The following is a 25,284-nucleotide window of genomic DNA, read 5'->3' on the forward strand; positions in this document are numbered from 1 at the left end:
ATACGACATCAAATGTAATATAATACACCATGAAGATAATCATTTTATGGAATGGAACCAAGTTTTTTGAGATATTCAGATGTATCTTGACACCATGATGATATCAGCTTAGCTACAATGTATTTCATGCCTATTACATTTTCTTCAACAAGCAGATCTTTTATTGAATTGAAATTAAGTTTTTCTTTAAAAGTAGAGCAGTTTTCACAAGCGAAAAACAAATGTTGCATGGTTTCGAACTCTCTTTCACAAGACTAACAAAGGGGGTGGTCCACCAAATTTTTAATCCATTTCCTGGGCTTATCCAGATAACTGTTTAAGAAAAATAAGTAGAGAATGTTTTTATCTAGAGGGGTGAACTTTTTATGTTTCCATATTTTGGTTAGGAATTGAAAAATCAAAGATTTGTCTGATAGATTAAGATCCGGGTAGAAATTCGCAATTTTTCTAGCTATAACCTTCGTTTTATAATTTGGAAGCATCAACTCTGCATAAAGACTAGACATGTTCATCTTCATAGGATTAATTACTTTTCCATTTTGAACTAGCTGAAAACTATCTCGAGCAAACTCGAGAATGAAAATGTTTTTTTTAATTAAGAAATTTTTGAAGGATCTGAAAATCTTAGATTTTTTGAAGTAGATCACTTCTTTGTTGCTACCCAAGGTATTAAGTAGGGATACCATGTCGAAAATTTTTGCAGCCGCAATATAAAAATTTAAATTTTTGAAGCCTGTGCCTCCATTATTGAATGGAAGGTGTAAGATCTGCTTGTTGATTGAATGTTTTCCTCCAAGCCATACACTGTTAATCAATTTCATTTCTAACCTATCAATGAAAGTTTTTGTCAACTCCAAGTGCCTCATCACATATACGAGTCTTGAGGTCACAAAAGTCTCAATATTCAGGCTTCGCGCCCGGAGAGTCATACATTTTAAGCTGAATTTAGCTGAATTATTAATCGTATCTTCCAATATCTTGGTTTTAATTTTCAATGAATCATTCAAGCTTAAGCGTATGCCTAATAATTTAAGGGATGATACTTTCTTCAACTGTTTAGGCACAAAACCTAAACTCAGAACTTTGGTTTTATCTACATTTATAGCAAGTTTTGATACCAAATTGAACTTATTGATTTGATCAAGTAAATTTCCGATACAAGCGCGTTTAATGAAAACACTAATATCATCGGCGTAGGCCACAATTTTAAGTGCTTGGTTGGATTTGATAGAATTATTATAGCGTATGGCTTGGAGTAAAGGTTCCATTCCTAAAATGAACAAAAGCGCCGAAAGAGGGCATCCTTGTTTAATCCCATTGTCGACTCTAATTGATCGTGATAGGTAGCCACCTATTTCTATCATCGCTTTGGTATCAGTATATATGATGGATATCAAAGAAGTTATGATTTCTGGACAGCCTATGGCTGTTAAAACGTTCAAAATGTAATCACGGTCCATACGGTCAAAAGCCTTACTGAAATCGATGGCTACCACACAATTAGATTTTCCGAGTTTTTCTTGAGCTAATCTAGCCCTAATTATGGCTGTATGAATATTGCGCTTTGGCAAATAAGCAAGTTGATGTTTGCGTATTAGATTATTTAAAGGGTCTCTTAAACGAGATGCCAGAACATGGGAAAGAATTTTGAGATCAGTGTTAAGGAGGCTTATTGGTCGGAATTCGTCCACATTTAAACTGTTTTCAATTTTTGGGATGAGTTTTATTATTGAAATGAGAAATGACCTAGGTGCCGCTTTATTGTAGCACATCGAGTTAAATAATTCAGCGAGCAACGGAGCGAAAAAATTTGAGTGGCTCTTATACAAGTCTGAAGTAAGACCATCAGATCCAGGTGCGCTATTTTTATTTAATTTATTTATAGCTTGCTTCACTTCCTCTTCACCTATTGGCGAATTGTTAAACATTTTGGTAATTTTCTTTATTCGTTTTGAATTCCGCAGCTTAAAAACATTCAACGGCTCCTTCCTGGGTGCGTAGTTGGCGTCAGCAACCGTTTTTTTAAAGTAAATATTGGAGTAAAAGCTCGAGAATTCGTTCAAAATTTCATCAATGTCATTGGAAATTTCACCACTTTTCAGCTTTATTTGCTTAATACTTTTATTAACTTTGAAGTAACTTAGCATGGTTGAGGTCCAAATAAAATCCACGAATGGACTTAAATTTGGTCCTCAAGTCCATCTCATCTCGGAGAGAAGAGTAAGGACAGTTGGCCTGTCTAGAGGCCAACTGGGGCTGTCTGGTTGTCTCTGAATTGATGGAATGTATATCTGCAGGCGTACTACTTTGTATGTAGGGGGCGATATCTTTATTCAATTTTCTATGGCCATTAATGCATAAAAAACGCAACCAGTCACGAAGTCTGGCTTTAAATTTGTCGTATGTCCCTGATAATGGCAGTTTCAGAGACTCATCAGACAGCCCCTGGAGTGTTTCTACCAGTTCTGAAGGCTTATTGTGCTCTCTAACTACGTTATAATTCAATTTCCAGTAACTTTGGCCATTTACATGCATAAAATCTTGAAAATTTGAAAAACATGCATGTAATGCATTATGGTCGCTATAATTTGTGTATAATGTAGTCAAGGTCGTTATTTCGTCAATTTTATTGCTAAAAATGTAGTCTAGACGCGATTCGGATTTTGATTTTTGGTCAAAATGGGTGGGATACACTTTGTTCCAAACCTTGAAAAGGTCAAAGCATCCAATTGATTCGAAAATGTTGCAAATTATGTGATATCTTTGGACCCGCCGGTCACTACGATGTAATGCAAGATTGCATAATCCAGAACTTGATCGGCAGTTAAAATCACCCCCAACCAAAATCATTGTATCTCTCCGTTGCTCGGCTAATTTGTTAGCTAGGCCAGTAAGGACTGAGTAGTCCTTGCTGAGGGGATTGATATATATAGAGCAGTAAATGCTGCCAGATTCTGACTCTTTCAGAGCCAAAGCCATGTGGCTTTGGTAAAAAATCAGAATTTTCCATTTATTGGGAAATAATAAAAGTAAACCTCCTGAGTTATTTTGGCTGCATGGCTGGATTAGATAATTCAAATTATAGCTGGTCAAAATGGCCTTATGCTTTGAGCTTAATACATACAATTTTGTTTCTTGTAACGCTATAACGTAGTCATGATGTAATTTCCCCCCATGTTTTGGCTTATTCAGGTCAACCAGGATGCCTAGAAGTTTGAGGTGGTTACCTAGACCTCTACAGTTTAATGTATAAAAGCACGTCATGACTAGATTATAAGTCTGTTGGAAATAATTTTGCATGCGAATTTGAATAGTTAAAGATAGCCGGTTTCATAATGTTATTCGGGGTTCTATGAGTAAAGACATGATGGGGTTTTAATATCACCACCACCAAAATCAACGTATCTCCCCGTTGCCTATCATGCTTTCGAGCTAGGGCAGTAAGGACTGAAAAGTCCTTACTGTGGGGATTGATGCAAATAGAGCAGTATATACTGCCAGATTCTGACTTTGTCAAAGCCGAAACTTTTCGGATTTGATAAATCTCTGAAAATTCCAGTTTTCGTTTGAGAAAAAATTCAAAATTTCTAACTTATACTGTTTGCATGTTTGGAATGAATTATACAGTTTAAAATTGATCAAGATGGCGTTTTCTTTTAAGCTTAATACATACAGTTTTGATTCTGGAAATGATATAACGTAGTCATTTCGTACTTTTCTTTCAAAATTTGGCTTGCAGAGGTCAATGTAGATGCAATTCATACTGATGTGGTCCTTATAACCTCTAGGACGTTCTGAAAACAGGCACGTCTTGACTAAGTTATAAGTTTTTCCTATGCAAATCGCATGCAAAGTTACTAATTTCGTCTTAGCCGTTATTACGATGTAAGTCAAGGTTAAATGTACCAGTAAGTGATGTCTCCCATTACCCATCCCCAAGAAAACTTTCTCGTCTCTCCGGTGTCCAGTCAAACAATTGACTAGACCACCAAGGTCTGAAAAGGCTTTGCTGAGGAGATTGACATAACTCTTGCAGCAAACGTTGCATGATTCAAAAATTATAAAGGTCAAAGGATTTTGACTTTCAAAAAATGTGTCAAAATTCCAATTAAGGGTAAAAACTGTAGACAATAGTACTGAGCTATGCAAACTGCCTGTCCGGAGTTTAAAGCTCAGACCTCTATTAACGAAAAAGACTGTTTTTTTAGAGGTTAGAGCGTCTAGTTTTTTAAATTTTAGACCTAAAATGTAGTGTTTATGCGACGTTTTCCCACGTTCTGGCTTTCTTATTGGAACAAGGATGCCTAGAGGTTTCAGCTTCTCAGTGAAACCGCTGCTCTTTAGAAATTTAAAGCACAACATTATGAAAAAGTTTATGTATGAGAAGTTTTTAGACTCGATACCTGTTGTTCTCTTTTTTGCAGTTTTGATGGAGTCTGCTTCTCCGCGTCTGGGCTGCTGTGTCGTCTCTGTGATTTCTGGCGGCTGAACGCCCCACTCCTTCTGAGGCTACTGCGCGCCTTCATCACATGCCAGTCCTCCTCATCCATTCGGCCCTCAGAGGCCGGAGTCCCATCAGCAGAATTGCTTGTGGCCAAATCAGATGTCGTCTGGTTGACCTCTGGTGGTTGTTGTCTCCTGATCCGACACCAGGAATCATCATGACCAATATAAGGCTTTTTCTCTTCCTTGCATAGACTGCAGGAATGAATTGACGGGACATGCGCGTTGAAGGGTAGATCGAGCCATTTGAATGGCCGAGTTTTGACAGCGTTGAACGACCACTGCCTCAGGTCAGTTTCAGCGCTCTCATTGGGGATTCTGATAATGGCCGAAGCTTTACCATTGAAGAAGCTCCCCTGTCCACACTTCTCGCGTTGACGCGTAACTTCTCCCTCCACATGAACTGTTGGGGGGAGCTGCAGGGCTTCGAGGACTGCCTCATCGTCACAAAGCCCGGGCACCTGGTTCATGCGTAGCATGGCCGTCTTTGGAAACCCGGTTGGATCGTATCTCCACAAGTGGTCACCCGTTGGGAAGATAGTTTTGTCAAGGAGCTGCAGTCCTTCTGTCTTCATGATGGTCAGGTCGTCCTCCGCCTCAGTTGGAGCGATAACGATTAAAGAATGTAATCTTTTTTCTTTGACAGTAGAGAAAGCTTTGGAGATGGTAATTTGATCTCGATGATGGGGTTTAAAGGAGGACAAGATGTCAACAATGGTTTTTTTTGAGGCAACTTCGAAACTAGCATTAGACTTGAAATGTTCTTTTGTAAAGGGAGGAATGATGGTCATTTTTAAGAATGAAGTGACTTTAATATGAGGTCTTGCAATGCCCTCAGCGAGAACTTCAGAAAAAGAAGGCGACTGGCTATCAGCCATGTCCAAAAGTAAGTAATGCGTGGAAAACAATGCAAATTTATCTTCAGTTTATTCTCGGTAACAAAAGAAAAGGTAATTTTGGTATAATCACGAGCCAAATTATCACAACAATTAGGCTAAAAGCATCTATCAGTATCCTGGCTGGTATTCGACCATATGCCACTAACGTTGAGTGAGCGGCTATCATGCCATAGATGGTCATCTAAGACACCCTGTACACGCTCCGTAGGTTTTGACCAGCCGATTTGGCCATAAAACTCATTGGGCCAAAAAAATTCTGAAAATTGTCAATTTTTCAAATTTTGTTTGAATTGCATAAATTATAACGTGAGCGTGCAAAATTTTGCATGGTATAAGAGCATATTTCTACTCTCGCGCGAGGGCGAGTGTTTTAAAAGTAATGTACATAGTTATATGCTAGTCAGGATATAAATGGAAGCGGAATTACTCAAATGCCTAAGGCAGAACCGCAGATTCTGTCTTTGTCCACATCGTTAAGCCCATGTCGTATGTAACGGCACAAACGCAGATGGTTATAATGTAGTCTACTGTACTCTTACGATAGATTTACTAGCCAGCAGGGGTGTTTTGTTAGGGCGAAGTGTCGTTATGGCTACCTCTTTTCAACTTTCCCCCTTGACCTTTCATAAGTTGGTCCGGGAGCAACCCAGCTCTCAACCCAGTCTGATAAATATAAATTTTTATGATGCGAGCTGTTTTTTCATTGTTGTGTTCAAGGCATGTACCAAAATTAGGAAAAGGTTTAGTTATCGCTTCTCGGCCTTTTGGCTAAGATCATGTGTAGTATCTGTTCTTGTCAGCTTAATATCTGGCATGCTGGGCATAGCCTGGCACCAATATTAAACTGATTTTTACTTCCCGAGTTAACACCGAAGCTTGTTTCAGTTGACTCACGGATTGTCCCGGTCTTACACTACCATCGGGAGCAGTCCACCTGAAAATTCTGAACCTGCAAATTATCTTAATAGAGTGAAGATGTCAGTATGAAGAGTCTAATTGAGCCTGGTGAATTGCGCGAACGGCCATAACTTGCCCAAAAAACTTAAGACTTCCAAATTTTTCTATTTCTATCGTAAGACCATCGTCAAATCTTGGGGGACTGAGAAAATGAACCAAATTGGTCGAACCAGTTCAAAGTTATGAGTTCTTGAAAGCTCGGTGATGCCAAAAAGTTAAGCCTAATCGAGCGTGGTGCAAAAAACGAAAATTTCAAAATTTTTGTTCTTTTCTGTCTAAATTTTATTTTTTCAATATCGTATCACAATTTTGGACTCAGAACAATTCCAACGAGCCCAAAACGACTTCTTTAGCTTCAGTGTTCGTGGAGTAATCATCAGTTGAAATTTTGGGGGGAGCTGAAATTCGGCCATTTTGGAAGAAAATCGACCTAAAACCTAACTTTTAAGTTAATGCAATTTTTTTCTTGCATTTTTCATAAAATGGGTTGCTCTCTGCTGTCGCAGAGTGCATTCAAAGAAACTTATCAAATAGATTTGAAAACTTACCTACTTAATAAGTTTATCACAACAATTAGGCTAAAAGCATCTATCAGTATCCTGGCTGGTATTCGACCATATGCCACTAACGTTGAGTGAGCGGCTATCATGCCATAGATGGTCATCTAAGACACCCTGTACACGCTCCGTAGGTTTTGACCAGCCGATTTGGCCATAAAACTCATTGGGCCAAAAAAATTCTGAAAATTGTCAATTTTTCAAATTTTGTTTGAATTGCATAAATTATAACGTGAGCGTGCAAAATTTTGCATGGTATAAGAGCATATTTCTACTCTCGCGCGAGGGCGAGTGTTTTAAAAGTAATGTACATAGTTATATGCTAGTCAGGATATAAATGGAAGCGGAATTACTCAAATGCCTAAGGCAGAACCGCAGATTCTGTCTTTGTCCACATCGTTAAGCCCATGTCGTATGTAACGGCACAAACGCAGATGGTTATAATGTAGTCTACTGTACTCTTACGATAGATTTACTAGCCAGCAGGGGAGTTTTGTTAGGGCGAAGTGTCGTTATGGCTACCTCTTTTCAACTTTCCCCCTTGACCTTTCATAAGTTGGTCCGGGAGCAACCCAGCTCTCAACCCAGTCGGATAAATATAAATTTTTATGATGCGAGCTGTTTTTTCATTGTTGTGTTCAAGGCATGTACCAAAATTAGGAAAAGGTTTAGTTATCGCTTCTCGGCCTTTTGGCTAAGATCATGTGTAGTATCTGTTCTTGTCAGCTTAATATCTGGCATGCTGGGCATAGCCTGGCACCAATATTAAACTGATTTTTACTTCCCGAGTTAACACCGAAGCTTGCTTCAGTTGACTCACGGATTGTCCCGGTCTTACACTACCATCGGGAGCAGTCCACCTGAAAATTCTGAACCTGCAAATTATCTTAATAGAGTGAAGATGTCAGTATGAAGAGTCTAATTGAGCCTGGTGAATTGCGCGAACGGCCATAACTTGCCCAAAAAACTTAAGACTTCCAAATTTTTCTATTTCTATCGTAAGACCATCGTCAAATCTTGGGGGACTGAGAAAATGAACCAATTTGGTCGAACCAGTTCAAAGTTATGAGTTCTTGAAAGCTCGGTGATGCCAAAAAGTTAAGCCTAATCGAGCGTGGTGCAAAAAACGAAAATTTCAAAATTTTTGTTCTTTTCTGTCTAAATTTTATTTTTTCAATATCGTATCACAATTTTGGACTCAGAACAATTCCAACGAGCCCAAAACGACTTCTTTAGCTTCAGTGTTCGTGGAGTAATCATCAGTTGAAATTTTGGGGGGAGCTGAAATTCGGCCATTTTGGAAGAAAATCGACCTAAAACCTAACTTTTAAGTTAGTGCAATTTTTTTCTTGCATTTTTCATAAAATGGGGTGCTCTCTGCTGTCGCAGAGTGCATTCAAAGAAACTTATCAAATAGATTTGAAAACTTACCTACCTAATAAGTTTATCACAACAATTAGGCTAAAAGCATCTATCAGTATCCTGGCTGGTATTCGGCCATATGCCACTAACGTTGAGTGAGCGGCTATCATGCCATAGATGGTCATCTAAGACACCCTGTACACGCTCCGTAGGTTTTGACCAGCCGATTTGGCCATAAAACTCATTGGGCCAAAAAAATTCTGAAAATTGTCAATTTTTCAAATTTTGTTTGAATTGCATAAATTATAACGTGAGCGTGCAAAATTTTACATGGTATAAGAGCATATTTCTACTCTCGCGCGAGGGCGAGTGTTTTAAAAGTAATGTACATAGTTATATGCTAGTCAGGATATAAATGGAAGCGGAATTACTCAAATGCCTAAGGCAGAACCGCAGATTCTGTCTTTGTCCACATCGTTAAGCCCATGTCGTATGTAACGGCACAAACGCAGATGGTTATAATGTAGTCTACTGTACTCTTACGATAGATTTACTAGCCAGCAGGGGAGTTTTGTTAGGGCGAAGTGTCGTTATGGCTACCTCTTTTCAACTTTCCCCCTTGACCTTTCATAAGTTGGTCCGGGAGCAACCCAGCTCTCAACCCAGTCGGATAAATATAAATTTTTATGATGCGAGCTGTTTTTTCATTGTTGTGTTCAAGGCATGTACCAAAATTAGGAAAAGGTTTAGTTATCGCTTCTCGGCCTTTTGGCTAAGATCATGTGTAGTATCTGTTCTTGTCAGCTTAATATCTGGCATGCTGGGCATAGCCTGGCACCAATATTAAACTGATTTTTACTTCCCGAGTTAACAGCGAAGCTTGCTTCAGTTGACTCACGGATTGTCCCGGTCTTACACTACCACATGGAGCAGTCCACCCGAAAATTCTGAACCTGCAAATTATCATAATAGAGTGAAGACGTCAGTATGAAGAGTCTAATTGAGCCTGGTGAATTGCGCGAACGGCCATAACTTGCCCAAAAAACTTAAGACTTCCAAATTTTTCTATTTCTATCGTAAGACCATCGTCAAATCTTGGGGGACTGAGAAAATGAACCAATTTGGTCGAACCAGTTCAAAGTTATGAGTTCTTGAAAGCTCGGTGATGCCAAAAAGTTAAGCCTAATCGAGCGTGGTGCAAAAAACGAAAATTTCAAAATTTTTGTTCTTTTCTGTCTAAATTTTATTTTTTCAATATCGTATCACAATTTTGGACTCAGAACAATTCCAACGAGCCCAAAACGACTTCTTTAGCTTCAGTGTTCGTGGAGTAATCATCAGTTGAAATTTTGGGGGGAGCTGAAATTCGGCCATTTTGGAAGAAAATCGACCTAAAACCTAACTTTTAAGTTAGTGCAATTTTTTTCTTGCATTTTTCATAAAATGGGGTGCTCTCTGCTGTCGCAGAGTGCATTCAAAGAAACTTATCAAATAGATTTGAAAACTTACCTACTTAATAAGTTTATCACAACAATTAGGCTAAAAGCATCTATCAGTATCCTGGCTGGTATTCGACCACATGCCACTAACGTTGAGTGAGCGGCTATCATGCCATAGATGGTCATCTAAGACACCCTGTACACGCTCCGTAGGTTTTGACCAGCCGATTTGGCCATAAAACTCATTGGGCCAAAAAAATTCTGAAAATTGTCAATTTTTCAAATTTTGTTTGAATTGCATAAATTTAACGTGAGCGTGCAAAGTTTTACATGGTATAAGAGCATATTTCTACTCTCGCGCGAGGGCGAGTGTTTTAAAAGTAATGTACATAGTTATATGCTAGTCAGGATATAAATGGAAGCGGAATTACTCAAATGCCTAAGGCAGAACCGCAGATTCTGTCTTTGTCCACATCGTTAAGCCCATGTCGTATGTAACGGCACAAACGCAGATGGTTATAATGTAGTCTACTGTACTCTTACGATAGATTTACTAGCCAGCAGGGGAGTTTTGTTAGGGCGAAGTGTCGTTATGTCTACCTCTTTTCAACTTTCCCCCTTGACCTTTCATAAGTTGGTCCGGGAGCAACCCAGCTCTCAATCCAGTCGGATAAATATAAATTTTTATGATGCGAGCTGTTTTTTCATTGTTGTGTTCAAGGCATGTACCAAAATTAGGAAAAGGTTTAGTTATCGCTTCTCGGCCTTTTGGCTAAGATCATGTGTAGTATCTGTTCTTGTCAGCTTAATATCTGGCATGCTGGGCATAGCCTGGCACCAATATTAAACTGATTTTTACTTCCCGAGTTAACACCGAAGCTTGCTTCAGTTGACTCACGGATTGTCCCGGTCTTACACTACCATCGGGAGCAGTCCACCTGAAAATTCTGAACCTGCAAATTAGCTTAATAGAGTGAAGATGTCAGTATGAAGAGTCTAATTGAGCCTGGTGAATTGCGCGAACGGCCATAACTTGCCCAAAAAACTTAAGACTTCCAAATTTTTCTATTTCTATCGTAAGACCATCGTCAAATCTTGGGGGACTGAGAAAATGAACCAATTTGGTCGAACCAGTTCAAAGTTATGAGTTCTTGAAAGCTCGGTGATGCCAAAAAGTTAAGCCTAATCGAGCGTGGTGCAAAAAACGAAAATTTCAAAATTTTTGTTCTTTTCTGTCTAAATTTTATTTTTTCAATATCGTATCACAATTTTGGACTCAGAACAATTCCAACGAGCCCAAAACGACTTCTTTAGCTTCAGTGTTCGTGGAGTAATCATCAGTTGAAATTTTGGGGGGAGCTGAAATTCGGCCATTTTGGAAGAAAATCGACCTAAAACCTAACTTTTAAGTTAGTGCAATTTTTTTCTTGCATTTTTCATAAAATGGGGTGCTCTCTGCTGTCGCAGAGTGCATTCAAAGAAACTTATCAAATAGATTTGAAAACTTACCTATTTAATAAGTTTATCACAACAATTAGGCTAAAAGCATCTATCAGTATCCTGGCTGGTATTCGACCATATGCCACTAACGTTGAGTGAGCAGCTATCATGCCATCGATGGTCATCTAAGACACCCTGTACACGCTCCGTAGGTTTTGACCAGCCGATTTGGCCATAAAACTCATTGGGCCAAAAAAATTCTGAAAATTGTCAATTTTTCAAATTTTGTTTGAATTGCATAAATTATAACGTGAGCGTGCAAAATTTTACATGGTATAAGAGCATATTTCTACTCTCGCGCGAGGGCGAGTGTTTTAAAAGTAATGTACATAGTTATATGCTAGTCAGGATATAAATGGAAGCGGAATTACTCAAATGCCTAAGGCAGAACCGCAGATTCTGTCTTTGTCTACATCGTTAAGCCCATGTCGTATGTAACGGCACAAACGCAGATGGTTATAACGTAGTCTACTGTACTCTTACGATAGATTTACTAGCCAGCAGGGGAGTTTTGTTAGGGCGAAGTGTCATTATGGCTACCTCTTTTCAACTTTCCCCCTTGACCTTTCATAAGTTGGTCCGGGAGCAACCCAGCTCTCAACCCAGTCGGATAAATATAAATTTTTATGATGCGAGCTGTTTTTTCATTGTTGTGTTCAAGGCATGTACCAAAATTAGGAAAAGGTTTAGCTATCGCTTCTCGGCCTTTTGGCTAAGATCATGTGTAGTATCTGGCATGCTGGGCATAGCCTGGCACCAATATTAAACTGATTTTTACTTCCCGAGTTAACACCGAAGCTTGCTTCAGTTGACTCACGGATTGTCCCGGTCTTACACTACCATCGGGAGCAGTCCACCTGAAAATTCTGAACCTGCAAATTATCTTAATAGAGTGAAGATGTCAGTATGAAGAGTCTTCTTGAAAGCTCGGTGATGCCAAAAAGTTAAGCCTAATCGAGCGTGGTGCAAAAAACGAAAATTTCAAAATTTTTGTTCTTTTTTGTCTAAATTTTATTTTTTCAATATCGCATCACAATTTTGGACTCAGAACAATTCCAACGAGCCCAAAACGACTTCTTTAGCTTCAGTGTTCGTGGAGTAATCATCAGTTGAAATTTTGGGGGGAGCTGAAATTCGGCCATTTTGGAAGAAAATCGACCTAAAACCTAACTTTTAAGTTAGTGCAATTTTTTTCTTGCATTTTTCATAAAAGTAAATATTAAACTGATTTTTACTTCCCGAGTTAACACCGAAGCTTGCTTCAGTTGACTCACGGATTGTCCCGGTCTTACACTACCTTCGGGAGCAGTCCACCTGAAAATTCTGAACCTGCAAATTATCTTAATAGAGTGAAGATGTCAGTATGAAGAGTCTAATTGAGCCTGGTGAATTGCGCGAACGGCCATAACTTGCCCAAAAAACTTAAGACTTCCAAATTTTTCTATTTCTATCGTAAGACCATCGTCAAATCTTGGGGGACTGAGAAAATGAACCAATTTGGTCGAACCAGTTCAAAGTTATGAGTTCTTGAAAGCTCGGTGATGCCAAAAAGTTAAGCCTAATCGAGCGTGGTGCAAAAAACGAAAATTTCAAAATTTTTGTTCTTTTTTGTCTAAATTTTATTTTTTCAATATCGCATCACAATTTTGGACTCAGAACAATTCCAACGAGCCCAAAACGACTTCTTTAGCTTCAGTGTTCGTGGAGTAATCATCAGTTGAAATTTTGGGGGGAGCTGAAATTCGGCCATTTTGGAAGAAAATCGACCTAAAACCTAACTTTTAAGTTAGTGCAATTTTTTCTTGCATTTTTCATAAAATGGGGTGCTCTCTGCTGTCGCAGAGTGCATTCAAAGAAACTTATCAAATAGATTTGAAAACTTACCTATTTAATAAGTTTATCACAACAATTAGGCTAAAAGCATCTATCAGTATCCTGGCTGGTATTCGACCATATGCCACTAACGTTGAGTGAGCAGCTATCATGCCATCGATGGTCATCTAAGACACCCTGTACACGCTCCGTAGGTTTTGACCAGCCGATTTGGCCATAAAACTCATTGGGCCAAAAAAATTCTGAAAATTGTCAATTTTTCAAATTTTGTTTGAATTGCATAAATTATAACGTGAGCGTGCAAAATTTTACATGGTATAAGAGCATATTTCTACTCTCGCGCGAGGGCGAGTGTTTTAAAAGTAATGTACATAGTTATATGCTAGTCAGGATATAAATGGAAGCGGAATTACTCAAATGCCTAAGGCAGAACCGCAGATTCTGTCTTTGTCTACATCGTTAAGCCCATGTCGTATGTAACGGCACAAACGCAGATGGTTATAACGTAGTCTACTGTACTCTTACGATAGATTTACTAGCCAGCAGGGGAGTTTTGTTAGGGCGAAGTGTCATTATGGCTACCTCTTTTCAACTTTCCCCCTTGACCTTTCATAAGTTGGTCCGGGAGCAACCCAGCTCTCAACCCAGTCGGATAAATATAAATTTTTATGATGCGAGCTGTTTTTTCATTGTTGTGTTCAAGGCATGTACCAAAATTAGGAAAAGGTTTAGCTATCGCTTCTCGGCCTTTTGGCTAAGATCATGTGTAGTATCTGGCATGCTGGGCATAGCCTGGCACCAATATTAAACTGATTTTTACTTCCCGAGTTAACACCGAAGCTTGCTTCAGTTGACTCACGGATTGTCCCGGTCTTACACTACCATCGGGAGCAGTCCACCTGAAAATTCTGAACCTGCAAATTATCTTAATAGAGTGAAGATGTCAGTATGAAGAGTCTTCTTGAAAGCTCGGTGATGCCAAAAAGTTAAGCCTAATCGAGCGTGGTGCAAAAAACGAAAATTTCAAAATTTTTGTTCTTTTTTGTCTAAATTTTATTTTTTCAATATCGCATCACAATTTTGGACTCAGAACAATTCCAACGAGCCCAAAACGACTTCTTTAGCTTCAGTGTTCGTGGAGTAATCATCAGTTGAAATTTTGGGGGGAGCTGAAATTCGGCCATTTTGGAAGAAAATCGACCTAAAACCTAACTTTTAAGTTAGTGCAATTTTTTTCTTGCATTTTTCATAAAAGTAAATATTAAACTGATTTTTACTTCCCGAGTTAACACCGAAGCTTGCTTCAGTTGACTCACGGATTGTCCCGGTCTTACACTACCTTCGGGAGCAGTCCACCTGAAAATTCTGAACCTGCAAATTATCTTAATAGAGTGAAGATGTCAGTATGAAGAGTCTAATTGAGCCTGGTGAATTGCGCGAACGGCCATAACTTGCCCAAAAAACTTAAGACTTCCAAATTTTTCTATTTCTATCGTAAGACCATCGTCAAATCTTGGGGGACTGAGAAAATGAACCAATTTGGTCGAACCAGTTCAAAGTTATGAGTTCTTGAAAGCTCGGTGATGCCAAAAAGTTAAGCCTAATCGAGCGTGGTGCAAAAAACGAAAATTTCAAAATTTTTGTTCTTTTTTGTCTAAATTTTATTTTTTCAATATCGCATCACAATTTTGGACTCAGAACAATTCCAACGAGCCCAAAACGACTTCTTTAGCTTCAGTGTTCGTGGAGTAATCATCAGTTGAAATTTTGGGGGGAGCTGAAATTCGGCCATTTTGGAAGAAAATCGACCTAAAACCTAACTTTTAAGTTAGTGCAATTTTTTTCTTGCATTTTTCATAAAATAGGGTGCTCACTGCTGTCGCAGAGTGCATTCAAAGAAACTTATCAAATAGATTTGAAAACTTACCTATTTAATAAGTTTATCACAACAATTAGGCTAAAAGCATCTATCAGTATCCTGGCTGGTATTCGACCATATGCCACTAACGTTGAGTGAGCAGCTATCAAGCCATCGATGGTCATCTAAGACACCCTGTACATGCTCCGTAGGTTTTGACCAGCCGATTTGGCCATAAAACTCATTGGGCCAAAAAAATTCTGAAAATTGTCAATTTTTCAAATTTTGTTTGAATTGCATAAATTATAACGTGAGCGTGCAAAATTTTACATGGTATAAGAGCATATTTCTACTCTCGCGCGAGGGCAAGTGTTTTAAAAGTAATGTACATAGTTATATGCTAGTCCGGATATAAATGGAAGCGGAATTACTCAAATGCCTAAGGCAGAACCGCAGATTCTGTCTTTGTCCACATCGTTAAGCCCATGTCGTATGTAACGGCACAAACGCAGATGGTTATAATGTAGTCTACTGTACTCTTAAGATAGATTTACTAGCCAGCAGGGGAGTTTTGTTAGGGCGAAGTGTCGTTATTGCTACCTCTTTTCAACTTTCCCCCTTGACCTTTCATAAGTTGGTCCGGGAGCAACCCAGCTCTCAACCCAGTCGGATAAATATAAATTTTTATGATGCGAGCTGTTTTTTCATTGTTGTGTTCAAGGCATGTACCAAAAATAGGAAAAGGTTTAGTTATCGCTTCTCGGCCTTTTGGCTAAGATCATGTGTAGTATCTGTTCTTGTCAGCTTAATATCTGGCATGCTGGGCATAGCCTGGCACCAATATTAAACTGATTTTTACTTCCCGAGTTAACACCGAAGCTTGCTTCAGTTGACTCACGGATTGTCCCGGTCTTACACTACCATCGGGAGCAGTCCACCTGAAAATTCTGAACCTGCAAATTATCTTAATAGAGTGAAGATGTCAGTATCAAGAGTCTAATTGAGCCTGGTGAATTGCGCGAACGGCCATAACTTGCCCAAAAAACTTAAGACTTCCAAATTTTTCTATTTCTATCGTAAGACCATCGTCAAATCTTGGGGGACTGAGAAAATGAACCAATTTGGTCGAACCAGTTCAAAGTTATGAGTTCTTGAAAGCTCGGTGATGCCAAAAAGTTAAGCCTAATCGAGCGTGGTGCAAAAAACGAAAATTTCAAAATTTTTGTTCTTTTCTGTCTAAATTTTATTTTTTCAATATCGTATCACAATTTTGGACTCAGATCAATTCCAACGAGCCCAAAACGACTTCTTTAGCTTCAGTGTTCGTGGAGTAATCATCAGTTGAAATTTTGGGGGGAGCTGAAATTCGGCCATTTTGGAAGAAAATCGACCTAAAACCTAACTTTTAAGTTAGTGCAATTTTTTTCTTGCATTTTTCATAAAATGGGGTGCTCTCTGCTGTCGCAGAGTGCATTCAAAGAAACTTATCAAATAGATTTGAAAACTTACCTACTTAATAAGTTTATCACAACAATTAGGCTAAAAGCAACTATCAGTATCCTGGCTGGTATTCGACCACATGCCACTAACGTTGAGTGAGCGGCTATCATGCCATAGATGGTCATCTAAGACACCCTGTACACGCTCCGTATGTTTTGACCAGCCGATTTGGCCATAAAACTCATTGGGCCAAAAAAATTCTGAAAATTGTCAATTTTTCAAATTTTGTTTGAATTGCATAAATTATAACGTGAGCGTGCAAAATTTTACATAGTATAAGAGCATCTTTCTACTCTCGCGCGAGGGCGAGTGTTTTAAAAGTAATGTACATAGTTATATGCTAGTCAGGATATAAATGGAAGCGGAATTACTCAAATGCCTAAGGCAGAACCGCAGATTCTGTCTTTGTCCACATCGTTAAGCCCATGTCGTATGTAACGGCACAAACGCAGATGGTTATAACGTAGTCTACTGTACTCTTACGATAGATTTACTAGCCAGCAGGGGAGTTTTGTTAGGGCGAAGGGTCATTATGGCTACCTCTTTTCAACTTTCCCCCTTGACCTTTCATAAGTTGGTCCGGGAGCAACCCAGCTCTCAACCCAGTCGGATAAATATAAATTTTTATGATGCGAGCTGTTTTTTCATTGTTGTGTTCAAGGCATGTACCAAAATTAGGAAAAGGTTTAGCTATCGCTTCTCGGCCTTTTGGCTAAGATCATGTGTAGTATCTGTTCTTGTCAGCTTAATATCTGGCATGCTGGGCATAGCCTGGCACCAATATTAAACTGATTTTTACTTCCCGAGTTGACACCGAAGCTTGCTTCAGTTGACTCACGGATTGTCCCGGTCTTACACTACCATCGGGAGCAGTCCACCTGAAAATTCTGAACCTGCAAATTATCTTAATAGAGTGAAGATGTCAGTATGAAGAGTCTAATTGAGCCTGGTGAATTGCGCGAACGGCCATAACTTGCCTAAAAAACTTAAGACTTCCAAATTTTTCTATTTCTATCGTAAGACCATCGTCAAATCTTGGGGGACTGAGAAAATGAACCAATTTGGTCGAACCAGTTCAAAGTTATGAGTTCTTGAAAGCTCGGTGATGCCAAAAAGTTAAGCCTAATCGAGCGTGGTGCAAAAAACGAAAATTTCAAAATTTTTGTTCTTTTCTGTCTAAATTTTATTTTTTCAATATCGTATCACAATTTTGGACTCAGAACAATTCCAACGAGCCCAAAACGACTTCTTTAGCTTCAGTGTTCGTGGAGTAATCATCAGTTGAAATTTTGGGGGGAGCTGAAATTCGGCCATTTTGGAAGAAAATCGACCTAAAACCTAACTTTTAACTTAGTGCAATTTTTTTCTTGCATTTTTCATAAAATGGGGTGCTCTCTGCTGTCGCAGAGTGCATTCAAAGAAACTTATCAAATAGATTTGAAAACTTACCTACTTAATAAGTTTATCACAACAATTAGGCTAAAAGCATCTATCAGTATCCTGGCTGGTATTCGACCATATGCCACTAACGTTGAGTGAGCGGCTATCATGCCATATATGGTCATCTAAGACACCCTGTACACGCTCCGTAGGTTTTGACCAGCCGATTTGGCCATAAAACTCATTGGGCCAAAAAAATTCTGAAAATTGTCAATTTTTCAAATTTTGTTTGAATTGCATAAATTATAACGTGAGCGTGCAAAATTTTACATGGTATAAGAGCATATTTCTACTCTCGCGCGAGGGCGAGTGTTTTAAAAGTAATGTACATAGTTATATGCTAGTCAGGATATAAATGGAAGCGGAATTACTCAAATGCCTAAGGCAGAACCGCAGATTCTGTCTTTGTCCACATCGTTAAGCCCATGTCGTATGTAACGGCACAAACGCAGATGGTTATAATGTAGTCTACTGTACTCTTACGATAGATTTACTAGCCAGCAGGGGAGTTTTGTTAGGGCGAAGTGTCGTTATGGCTACCTCTTTTCAACTTTCCCCCTTGACCTTTCATAAGTTGGTCCGGGAGCAACCCAGCTCTCAACCCAGTCGGATAAATATAAATTTTTATGATGCGAGCTGTTTTTTCATTGTTGTGTTCAAGGCATGTACCAAAATTAGGAAAAGGTTTAGTTATCGCTTCTCGGCCTTTTGGCTAAGATCATGTGTAGTATCTGTTCTTGTCAGCTTAATATCTGGCATGCTGGGCATAGCCTGGCACCAATATTAAACTGATTTTTACTTCCCGAGTTAACAGCGAAGCTTGCTTCAGTTGACTCACGGATTGTCCCGGTCTTACACTACCATCGGGAGCAGTCCACCTGAAAATTCTGAACCTGCAAATTATCTTAATAGAGTGAAGATGTCAGTATGAAGAGTCTAATTGAGCCTGGTGAATTGCGCGAACGGCCATAACTTGCCCAAAAAACTTAAGACTTCCAAATTTTTCTATTTCTATCGTAAGACCATCGTCAAATCTTGGGGGACTGAGAAAATGAACCAATTTGGTCGAACCAGTTCAAAGTTATGAGTTCTTGAAAGCTCGGTGATGCCAAAAAGTTAAGCCTAATCGAGCGTGGTGCAAAAAAAGAAATTTTCCAAATTTTTGTTCTTTTCTGTCTAAATTTTATGTTTTCAATATCGTATCACAATTTTGGACTCAGAACAATTCCAACGAGCCCAAAACGACTTCTTTAGCTTCAGTGTTCGTGGAGTAATCATCAGTTGAAATTTTGGGCGGAGCTGAAATTCGGCCATTTTGGAAGAAAATCGACCTAAAACCTAACTTTTAAGTTAGTGCAATTTTTTTCTTGCATTTTTCATAAAATGGGGTGCTCTCTGCTGTCGCAGAGTGCATTCAAAGAAACTTATCAAATAGATTTGAAAACTTACCTACTTAATAAGTTTATCACAACAATTAGGCTAAAAGCATCTATCAGTATCCTGGCTGGTATTCGACCATATGCCACTAACGTTGAGTGAGCGGCTATCATGCCATAGATGGTCATCTAAGACACCCTGTACACGCTCCGTAGGTTTTGACCAGCCGATTTGGCCATAAAACTCATTGGGCCAAAAAAATTCTGAAAATTGTCAGTTTTTCAAATTTTGTTTGAATTGCATAAATTATAACGTGAGCGTGCAAAATTTTACATGGTATAAGAGCATATTTCTACTCTCGCGCGAGGGCGAGTGTTTTAAAAGTAATGTACATAGTTATATGCTAGTCAGGATTAAAATGGAAGCGGAATTACTCAAATGCCTAAGGCAGAACCGCAGATTCTGTCTTTGTCCACATCGTTAAGCCCATGTCGTATGTAACGGCACAAACGCAGATGGTTATAATGTAGTCTACTGTACTCTTACGATAGATTTACTAGCCAGCAGGGGAGTTTTGTTAGGGCGAAGTGTCGTTATGGCTACCTCTTTTCAACTTTCCCCCTTGACCTTTCATAAGTTGGTCCGGGAGCAACCCAGCTCTCAACCCAGTCGGATAAATATAAATTTTTATGATGCGAGCTGTTTTTTCATTGTTGTGTTCAAGGCATGTACCAAAATTAGGAAAAGGTTTAGTTATCGCTTCGCGGCCTTTTGGCTAAGATCATGTGTAGTATCTGTTCTTGTCAGCTTAATATCTGGCATGCTGGGCATAGCCTGGCACCAATATTAAACTGATTTTAACTTCCCGAGTTAACAGCGAAGCTTGATTCAGTTGACTCACGGATTGTCCCGGTCTTACACTACCATCGGGAGCAGTCCACCTGAAAATTCTGAACCTGCAAATTATCTTAATAGAGTGAAGATGTCAGTATGAAGAGTCTAATTGAGCCTGGTGAATTGCGCGAACGGCCATAACTTGCCCAAAAAACTTAAGACTTCCAAATTTTTCTATTTCTATCGTAAGACCATCGTCAAATCTTGGGGGACTGAGAAAATGAACCAATTTGGTCGAACCAGTTCAAAGTTATGAGTTCTTGAAAGCTCGGTGATGCCAAAAAGTTAAGCCTAATCGAGCGTGGTGCAAAAAAAGAAAATTTCAAAATTTTTGTTCTTTTCTGTCTAAATTTTATTTTTTCAATATCGTATCACAATTTTGGACTCAGAACAATTCCAACGAGCCCAAAACGACTTCTTTAGCTTCAGTGTTCGTGGAGTAATCATCAGTTGAAATTTTGGGGGGAGCTGAAATTCGGCCATTTTGGAAGAAAATCGACCTAAAACCTAACTTTTATGTTAGTGCAATTTTTTCTTGCATTTTTCATAAAATGGGGTGCTCTCTGCTGTCGCAGAGTGCATTCAAAGAAACTTATCAAATAGATTTGAAAACTTACCTACTTAATAAGTTTATCACAACAATTAGGCTAAAAGCATCTATCAGTATCCTGGCTGGTATTCGACCATATGCCACTAACGTTGAGTGAGCCGCTATCATGCCATAGATGGTCATCTAAGACACCCTGTACACGCTCCGTAGGTTTTGACCAGCCGATTTGGCCATAAAACTCATTGGGCCAAAAAAATTCTGAAAATTGTCAATTTTTCAAATTTTGTTTGAATTGCATAAATTATAACGTGAGCGTGCAAAATTTTACATGGTATAAGAGCATATTTCTACTCTCGCGCGAGGGCGAGTGTTTTAAAAGTAATGTACATAGTTATATGCTAGTCAGGATTAAAATGGAAGCGGAATTACTCAAATGCCTAAGGCAGAACCGCAGATTCTGTCTTTGTCCACATCGTTAAGCCCATGTCGTATGTAACGGCACAAACGCAGATGGTTATAATGTAGTCTACTGTACTCTTACGATAGATTTACTAGCCAGCAGGGGAGTTTTGTTAGGGCGAAGTGTCGTTATGGCTACCTCTTTTCAACTTTCCCCCTTGACCTTTCATAAGTTGGTCCGGGAGCAACCCAGCTCTCAACCCAGTCGGATAAATATAAATTTTTATGATGCGAGCTGTTTTTTCATTGTTGTGTTCAAGGCATGTACCAAAATTAGGAAAAGGTTTAGTTATCGCTTCTCGGCCTTTTGGCTAAGATCATGTGTAGTATCTGTTCTTGTCAGCTTAATATCTGGCATGCTGGGCATAGCCTGGCACCAATATTAAACTGATTCTACTTCCCGAGTTAACACCGAAGCTTGCTTCAGTTGACTCACGGATTGTCCCGGTCTGACACTACCATCGGGAGCAGTCCACCTGAAAATTCTGAACCTGCAAATTATCTTAATAGAGTGAAGATGTCAGTATGAAGAGTCTAATTGAGCCTGGTGAATTGCGCAAACGGCCATAACTTGCCCAAAAAACTTAAGACTTCCAAATTTTTCTATTTCTATCGTAAGACCATCGTCAAATCTTGGGGGACTGAGAAAATGAACCAATTTGGTCGAACCAGTTCAAAGTTATGAGTTCTTGAAAGCTCGGTGATGCCAAAAAGTTAAGCCTAATCGAGCGTGGTGCAAAAAACGAAAATTTCAAAATTTTTGTTCTTTTCTGTCTAATTTTTATTTTTTCAATATCGTATCACAATTTTGGACTCAGAAAAATTCCAACGAGCCCAAAACGACTTCTTTAGCTTCAGTGTTCGTGGAGTAATCATCAGTTGAAATTTTGGGGGGAGCTGAAATTCGGCCATTTTGGAAGAAAATCGACCTAAAACCTAACTTTTAAGTTAGTGCAATTTTTTTCTTGCATTTTTCATAAAATGGGGTGCTCTCTGCTGTCGCAGAGTGCATTCAAAGAAACTTATCAAATAGATTTGAAAACTTACCTACTTAATAAGTTTATCACAACAATTAGGCTAAAAGCATCTATCAGTATCCTGGCTGGTATTCGACCATATGCCACTAACGTTGAGTGAGCGGCTATCATGCCATAGATGGTCATCTAAGACACCCTGTACACGCTCCGTAGGTTTTGACCAGCCGATTTGGCCATAAAACTCATTGGGCCAAAAAAATTCTCAAAATTGTCAATTTTTCAAATTTTGTTTGAATTGCATAAATTATAACGTGAGCGTGCAAAATTTTACATGGTATAAGAGCATATTTCTACTCTCGCGCGAGGGCGAGTGTTTTAAAAGTAATGTACATAGTTATATGCTAGTCAGGATTAAAATGGAAGCGGAATTACTCAAATGCCTAAGGCAGAACCGCAGATTCTGTCTTTGTCCACATCGTTAAGCCCATGTCGTATGTAACGGCACAAACGCAGATGGTTATAATGTAGTCTACTGTACTCTTACGATAGATTTACTAGCCAGCAGGGGAGTTTTGTTAGGGCGAAGTGTCGTTATGGCTACCTCTTTTCAACTTTCCCCCTTGACCTTTCATAAGTTGGTCCGGGAGCAACCCAGCTCTCAACCCAGTCGGATAAATATAAATTTTTATGATGCGAGCTGTTTTTTCATTGTTGTGTTCAAGGCATGTACCAAAATTAGGAAAAGGTTTAGTTATCGCTTCGCGGCCTTTTGGCTAAGATCATGTGTAGTATCTGTTCTTGTCAGCTTAATATCTGGCATGCTGGGCATAGCCTGGCACCAATATTAAACTGATTTTTACTTCCCGAGTTAACAGCGAAGCTTGATTCAGTTGACTCACGGATTGTCCCGGTCTTACACTACCATCGGGAGCAGTCCACCTGAAAATTCTGAACCTGCAAATTATCTTAATAGAGTGAAGATGTCAGTATGAAGAGTCTAATTGAGCCTGGTGAATTGCGCGAACGGCCATAACTTGCCCAAAAAACTTAAGACTTCCAAATTTTTCTATTTCTATCGTAAGACCATCGTCAAATCTTGGGGGACTGAGAAAATGAACCAATTTGGTCGAACCAGTTCAAAGTTATGAGTTCTTGAAAGCTCGGTGATGCCAAAAAGTTAAGCCTAATCGAGCGTGGTGCAAAAAAAGAAAATTTCAAAATTTTTGTTCTTTTCTGTCTAAATTTTATTTTTTCAATATCGTATCACAATTTTGGACTCAGAACAATTCCAACGAGCCCAAAACGACTTCTTTAGCTTCAGTGTTCGTGGAGTAATCATCAGTTGAAATTTTGGGGGGAGCTGAAATTCGGCCATTTTGGAAGAAAATCGACCTAAAACCTAACTTTTAAGTTAGTGCAATTTTTTCTTGCATTTTTCATAAAATGGGGTGCTCTCTGCTGTCGCAGAGTGCATTCAAAGAAACTTATCAAATAGATTTGAAAACTTACCTACTTAATAAGTTTATCACAACAATTAGGCTAAAAGCATCTATCAGTATCCTGGCTGGTGTTCGACCATATGCCACTAACGTTGAGTGAGCGGCTATCATGCCATAGATGGTCATCTAAGACACCCTGTACACGCTCCGTAGGTTTTGACCAGCCGATTTGGCCATAAAACTCATTGGGCCAAAAAAATTCTCAAAATTGTCAATTTTTCAAATTTTGTTTGAATTGCATAAATTATAACGTGAGCGTGCAAAATTTTACATGGTATAAGAGCATATTTCTACTCTCGCGCGAGGGCGAGTGTTTTAAAAGTAATGTACATAGTTATATGCTAGTCAGGATTAAAATGGAAGCGGAATTACTCAAATGCCTAAGGCAGAACCGCAGATTCTGTCTTTGTCCACATCGTTAAGCCCATGTCGTATGTAACGGCACAAACGCAGATGGTTATAATGTAGTCTACTGTACTCTTACGATAGATTTACTAGCCAGCAGGGGAGTTTTGTTAGGGCGAAGTGTCGTTATGGCTACCTCTTTTCAACTTTCCCCCTTGACCTTTCATAAGTTGGTCCGGGAGCAACCCAGCTCTCAACCCAGTCGGATAAATATAAATTTTTATGATGCGAGCTGTTTTTTCATTGTTGTGTTCAAGGCATGTACCAAAATTAGGAAAAGGTTTAGTTATCGCTTCTCGGCCTTTTGGCTAAGATCATGTGTAGTATCTGTTCTTGTCAGCTTAATATCTGGCATGCTGGGCATAGCCTGGCACCAATATTAAACTGATTCTACTTCCCGAGTTAACACCGAAGCTTGCTTCAGTTGACTCACGGATTGTCCCGGTCTGACACTACCATCGGGAGCAGTCCACCTGAAAATTCTGAACCTGCAAATTATCTTAATAGAGTGAAGATGTCAGTATGAAGAGTCTAATTGAGCCTGGTGAATTGCGCAAACGGCCATAACTTGCCCAAAAAACTTAAGACTTCCAAATTTTTCTATTTCTATCGTAAGACCATCGTCAAATCTTGGGGGACTGAGAAAATGAACCAATTTGGTCGAACCAGTTCAAAGTTATGAGTTCTTGAAAGCTCGGTGATGCCAAAAAGTTAAGCCTAATCGAGCGTGGTGCAAAAAACGAAAATTTCAAAATTTTTGTTCTTTTCTGTCTAATTTTTATTTTTTCAATATCGTATCACAATTTTGGACTCAGAAAAATTCCAACGAGCCCAAAACGACTTCTTTAGCTTCAGTGTTCGTGGAGTAATCATCAGTTGAAATTTTGGGGGGAGCTGAAATTCGGCCATTTTGGAAGAAAATCGACCTAAAACCTAACTTTTAAGTTAGTGCAATTTTTTTCTTGCATTTTTCATAAAATGGGGTGCTCTCTGCTGTCGCAGAGTGCATTCAAAGAAACTTATCAAATAGATTTGAAAACTTACCTACTTAATAAGTTTATCACAACAATTAGGCTAAAAGCATCTATCAGTATCCTGGCTGGTATTCGACCATATGCCACTAACGTTGAGTGAGCGGCTATCATGCCATAGATGGTCATCTAAGACACCCTGTACACGCTCCGTAGGTTTTGACCAGCCGATTTGGCCATAAAACTCATTGGGCCAAAAAAATTCTCAAAATTGTCAATTTTTCAAATTTTGTTTGAATTGCAT

At 39.0% G+C, this 25,284-nt stretch overlaps 11 non-coding genes and 4 pseudogenes across 11 annotated transcripts; all 15 read left to right on the forward strand.

The window, feature by feature from the left end:
• Positions 1-6,150: 6,150 nt before the first annotated feature.
• Positions 6,151-6,341, forward strand: LOC134849502 (U2 spliceosomal RNA). Its single transcript, XR_010163519.1, has one exon. It is a non-coding gene; the product is annotated as a U2 spliceosomal RNA (small nuclear RNA).
• A 1,249-nt stretch (positions 6,342-7,590) lies between these two features.
• Positions 7,591-7,781, forward strand: LOC134849336 (U2 spliceosomal RNA). Its single transcript, XR_010163360.1, has one exon. It is a non-coding gene; the product is annotated as a U2 spliceosomal RNA (small nuclear RNA).
• A 1,249-nt stretch (positions 7,782-9,030) lies between these two features.
• LOC134849618 (U2 spliceosomal RNA) lies at positions 9,031-9,221 on the forward strand. Its single transcript, XR_010163633.1, has one exon. It is a non-coding gene; the product is annotated as a U2 spliceosomal RNA (small nuclear RNA).
• A 1,248-nt stretch (positions 9,222-10,469) lies between these two features.
• On the forward strand, positions 10,470-10,660 carry LOC134849337 (U2 spliceosomal RNA). Its single transcript, XR_010163361.1, has one exon. It is a non-coding gene; the product is annotated as a U2 spliceosomal RNA (small nuclear RNA).
• Positions 10,661-11,909: 1,249 nt separating this feature from the next.
• Positions 11,910-12,079, forward strand: LOC134849780 (U2 spliceosomal RNA; annotated as a pseudogene).
• Positions 12,080-12,403: 324 nt separating this feature from the next.
• Positions 12,404-12,536, forward strand: LOC134849788 (U2 spliceosomal RNA; annotated as a pseudogene).
• Positions 12,537-13,784: 1,248 nt separating this feature from the next.
• Positions 13,785-13,954, forward strand: LOC134849781 (U2 spliceosomal RNA; annotated as a pseudogene).
• A 324-nt stretch (positions 13,955-14,278) lies between these two features.
• LOC134849790 (U2 spliceosomal RNA) lies at positions 14,279-14,411 on the forward strand (annotated as a pseudogene).
• Positions 14,412-15,660: 1,249 nt separating this feature from the next.
• On the forward strand, positions 15,661-15,851 carry LOC134849338 (U2 spliceosomal RNA). Its single transcript, XR_010163362.1, has one exon. It is a non-coding gene; the product is annotated as a U2 spliceosomal RNA (small nuclear RNA).
• Positions 15,852-17,100: 1,249 nt separating this feature from the next.
• Positions 17,101-17,291, forward strand: LOC134849419 (U2 spliceosomal RNA). Its single transcript, XR_010163438.1, has one exon. It is a non-coding gene; the product is annotated as a U2 spliceosomal RNA (small nuclear RNA).
• Positions 17,292-18,540: 1,249 nt separating this feature from the next.
• Positions 18,541-18,731, forward strand: LOC134849395 (U2 spliceosomal RNA). Its single transcript, XR_010163415.1, has one exon. It is a non-coding gene; the product is annotated as a U2 spliceosomal RNA (small nuclear RNA).
• Positions 18,732-19,980: 1,249 nt separating this feature from the next.
• On the forward strand, positions 19,981-20,171 carry LOC134849735 (U2 spliceosomal RNA). Its single transcript, XR_010163744.1, has one exon. It is a non-coding gene; the product is annotated as a U2 spliceosomal RNA (small nuclear RNA).
• A 1,248-nt stretch (positions 20,172-21,419) lies between these two features.
• LOC134849695 (U2 spliceosomal RNA) lies at positions 21,420-21,609 on the forward strand. The gene has a single exon (XR_010163707.1). It is a non-coding gene; the product is annotated as a U2 spliceosomal RNA (small nuclear RNA).
• Positions 21,610-22,858: 1,249 nt separating this feature from the next.
• LOC134849699 (U2 spliceosomal RNA) lies at positions 22,859-23,049 on the forward strand. Its single transcript, XR_010163710.1, has one exon. It is a non-coding gene; the product is annotated as a U2 spliceosomal RNA (small nuclear RNA).
• Positions 23,050-24,297: 1,248 nt separating this feature from the next.
• LOC134849696 (U2 spliceosomal RNA) lies at positions 24,298-24,487 on the forward strand. The gene has a single exon (XR_010163708.1). It is a non-coding gene; the product is annotated as a U2 spliceosomal RNA (small nuclear RNA).
• Positions 24,488-25,284: the final 797 nt, after the last annotated feature.

Source organism: Symsagittifera roscoffensis, chromosome 6, assembly GCF_963678635.1.
Source record: "Symsagittifera roscoffensis chromosome 6, txSymRosc1.1, whole genome shotgun sequence".
NCBI classification, from domain to species: Eukaryota; Metazoa; Xenacoelomorpha; order Acoela; family Convolutidae; genus Symsagittifera; species Symsagittifera roscoffensis.